Raw genomic sequence first — 4401 nt, 5'->3', positions numbered from 1 at the left:
GGCGAATCTTTATTGCTTTCAGAACAGTTCCTTCAAGCAGAATTGCTGGGTCAAAGGTTTTAAACCAATTTGATTTATGTTGCCAACCGCCCTCAGAAATACTGTACTAATTAACATGTCTATTAGTGGTGTCTAAGTTCCTTTCAATACCAGAAACACTCCTGCTACTTTTCTTTCAAATTCTCTCAACTGTATGAATAACTACAATATTTCAGACTACTCTTGTAATATGCCTTTCCTGGTTTATTTATTTTTTTTCTTGGTCTAATTTTAGCATTTTAAGAAATTTATTTTGAGAGAGAGACAGCAAGCACATAAGCACGAGCAGGGGTGGGGGCAGAGAGAGGGAGAGAGAGAATCCCAAGCTGGATCCATGCTGTCAGCTCAGCATGGGGCTTGATCCCATGAACCAGGAGATCATGACCTGAGCAGAAATCAAGAGTCAGACGCTTAACTGACTGGGCCACCCAGGCGCCCCAATTTCAGCATTTTAATATTTATTGGCTATTTGATTTATAAGAGTTGGGCATGCGGTAAGTATCGTCTTTCTTAAAAACCATTTATTCTGCAAATATTTTTCTCATGTTTGTCATTTGCTATTAAATTTTGCAAAACTTTGAAAGTATGATTTTACTATGATCTTCATGTTTGGGAAATCCTTTCCCCAAGCTTAGATAACTATTAATTTAAAATTGCCTAGTATTTTTATTATTTGTTTTGCTTAAATCCTTGAAGTATCTGGAATCAATTGCCACGTACAGGGTAAGGTAGGAGGGTCTAATTTTATTACTAGTTGTTAACAACATCTTTATTGGGATAGAATTCACCTACATAAAATTCATGTGCTATATACTGAATGTTCATGTAGAAGTCTTTGTGTGCACATGTTTTCAGTTCTCTTGGGTATATTCTAGGTCTTACAGTAACTCTATGTTTAACTTGTGGAGGAATTGCCAATCTGTTTTCCAAGGAGCCTGCACCATTTTACATTCCCACGAGCAATGTTTCAGGGGTCCAATTTCTCCACATTCATACAACACTTCTGTTGTCTGTCATTTGATTACAGCCTTCTCTGTGGGTGTGAAGTGGTTTTGATTTGCATTTCCCTAATGACTGTGATGTTGAGCATCTTTTCATATGCTTATCAGCCTATTGGCCATTTATATATCTTTTGAGAAGTCTGTTCAAATCTTTTGCCCATTTTTAAATTGGGTTATCTTTTTATTTTTGAGTTGTGAAACTTTTTATATATTCTAGATACCAATTCTTTATCAGATCTATGTTTTGCAAATCTGTTCGTCCCTTCTGTGAGTTGTCTTTTGGTTTTCTTTGCAGCACAAAAATGTTTCATCTCGGGGCTCCTGGGTGGCTCAGTCAGTTAAGCATCTGACTTGATTTTGACTCAGGTCATGATCTCACGGTTTGTGAGACTGAGCTCCATGTTGGGCTCTGCACTGTCCGTGTGGAACCTGCTTGGGATTCTCTCCCCCCCCCCCCGCCAACCCCCACTCCATCATGCATGCTCTCTCTCTCTCTCTCTCTAAATAAGTAAATAGAAACTTTAAAAGAAAGCGCTTCATTCTACGATGTTCCACTTATACACTTTTGTTGCTTGTGCTTTTGGTGTCCTATCCAAGAAACCATTGCTTGACCCAAGAATATGAAGATCTACTTCTCTGTTTTCTTCTTAGAGTTGCATAGTGTTAGCTTTTACATTTAGGGCTATGATGAATTTTGTCAATTTTGCTTTTACAAATGGCTGGCCAGTTGTCCTCGACACGATTTACTGGATCATTTTTCCTTTCCCACCAAGTAAAATGGCACTGGTAGAACCAATAGCTAATTGCCCCCAGTAATTCTCTGCAGTAGTAGAAGAGATACACGCCCAAGATCACATTTTCTTCAGGACATCGTTTCCCTCCACCAACTTTTCCCCACCATTCCATAGGCTCCAATAGAAACCTATGCTGGTGAACCACATTAACATGGTTGACCTCATGGATGTGGATGTCTCCTAGGGGGTGCAGAAGGATAGGACTGGGTTTCTGGATGACCTCATGGAGCAGAGCTACCAACCAACACTGTGGACCACCCACCCGCTTCTGGGCTGTGATGAGTTAGAGAAAAACATCTGCATGTCATTTGAGCCACTTTAGGCCTTTTTGTTACTACCCTTAATATATGCTGTATGTCGATCTAGGCGAGATTTTCCTTAAATTCCCATAATATTTTATTGATCTAAACTACAGCTGCAATTTCTGAAGTTTTATATGTTTAAATGAGGGAACGAGGGGAAGGGAGTAAATCTCTCAGTTTCCAAAGCATTTCTTGGCTCTCCTGCGTTCAATCTGTCCAATGAATTCAGACTAATTTTGTCAACTTTCACCACCTCCTCCTTCCCACCTCCAAAGTCACTGGGTACTTTCCAATCAAAAGTCGTTTCTTGGTCTTTGAGTTTGTTCGTTTTCGAAAGTTGTGTGTTACAGTAGCCAAGGCGTGACCAAGGCTCTTGTCACTTAATACGGGCAGCAGCCAGTGTCTAGGGGGTCAGCCCGATGTTAAAATACGCCCACTTCACCTCCACTGGGAGCCGGTCTCATGAGGACACGGTGAGGGAAAGACCAGCTGTGGGTGTCGCCCCCCAAGGAACACCCACACAACGGAGGGGGCAGGACAAACATGCGCGAACAGCATTTGACGCGAACCATAGACACAAAACCTTCGCCACGAGGGTCAAGGCTGCCTACAGCTGTAGGTCTGTGTTACAGGGAGAGTCGGGGAGAGGAGGGGAAGGAGGCGGCATTGCTTCACACAGTGAAATACCTCCCTTGAGGACCACGCAGTGTCAGAGCGTTCATTGCAAGGGGGGACGGGGTCAGCGCGGGAGTTGTTAATTGAGTCGCTCCTGATTTCCCTTATCTGGTGGTTAGAAACACATCTCTTTTGGAGGACGTTTAATTCAGTAACAGATGGAGAAAGTGCCGTCCGCTGTAACGTATTCTCTCTTTCTCTGCATTGCGAGAGTACAGCAGCAAGTAGTTTTTCTACCAGAATATGCATTTGGTCCACCACTTCATTGAACCAATTTAGGACGCTCAATTTCCTTTGTAAAATTGATTTTCACTCCATATTCACATCGAGGGCCCTCCACTTTCTGAATCTGTTACGAATCGTGGTGGGGAGTATGAACAACCGGAAGTCGAGAGAGCTAGTGTCTGAGCAGTTTCTCCACTGCGCGTGCTCCCATCAGCTTCATGTTTGGAAAGTATTTTATTTTATTTTATTTTATTTTATTTTTTTAAACATTTATTTATTTTTGAGACAGAGAGAGACAAAGCATGAACAGGGGAGGGTCAGAGAGAGAGGGAGACACAGAATCTGAAACAGGCTCCAGGCTCTGAGCCGTCAGTACAGAGCCCGACGCGGGGCTTGAACTCACGGACCGCGAGATCATGACCTGAGCTGAAGTCGGCCGCTTTACCGACTGAGCCACCCAGGTGCCCCGGAAAGTATTTTAAAGGAATTATCTAAAGTAGCTGAGTTTCAGAATTTAGGTTTAAAATGTCCCTCAATTTCTCAGCATTAGCAGATAAAAATGGCCAAAAAGAAAAAAAAAAAAGCGCAATTGAAAAGGCCCTTAAGTATCAAATCTGTTTGTGACATCAGCGTACTGTCGCGCCCGGGCCTCATTCCTAGACTGTTGTTTGGCTTTTTCATAATGATTCCTTTATGTTCTTTTAACCTCACTGATTACAAAATAGAAAGAATAAATACACACATAGATGTATAAATGCATGTATATATAATTTAGGGGGATGATCAGTGTCGTACTTCGGAGGTTACAAAGTACAGACACTGTTGATTTGTGTAAATTCAAAGTGTTGTTCCGCATCATTAGAGCTACCAAATTCGCACGGGCCCCCGCGCAGCATGTCTTGTGCGGACCTGTTGATGCAATTTCTCCGCCGTTTATGAAGAGTGTCGATACCGGGACGGAGGAAGGGCTCATGATCTAAGACTAAGGGACAGAAGAAGGGAGAGGGCAGTACCTGACACCCCTCGCCTGTCACAGTCCACTCTTGCTCGGGGACAGGGATGTCCTGACAGTGTTTTCACCAGGGTCTGAAATCTTAATGGCCTTACAGATAAGACCCCTGGCCTCACGAGGCTTAGATGCCAGTGGAAAGTAGACAGTAAACAGCCGTGTCATTAAGCAAGACAATGTCAGAGGGTGGTACGTGCTGAGCTGAGACCCGAATTCTGCTGAATGGATGGTGCTTCAAATCTTGATTGCCTCTCGCCTGGGGCAAAGCCCCTGGTCTGAGATTAAGTTCCCTTCTACAGCTCTGGAACACTCTGCACCTTCTGCGCGGCCGGCCGTTTTCTCAGGGCTCACACCTT

The sequence above is a fragment of the Neofelis nebulosa genome, chromosome 8 (genome assembly GCF_028018385.1).
Source record: "Neofelis nebulosa isolate mNeoNeb1 chromosome 8, mNeoNeb1.pri, whole genome shotgun sequence".
NCBI lineage: Eukaryota > Metazoa > Chordata > Mammalia > Carnivora > Felidae > Neofelis > Neofelis nebulosa.
Note: the sequence above shows the minus strand (reverse complement) of the source record.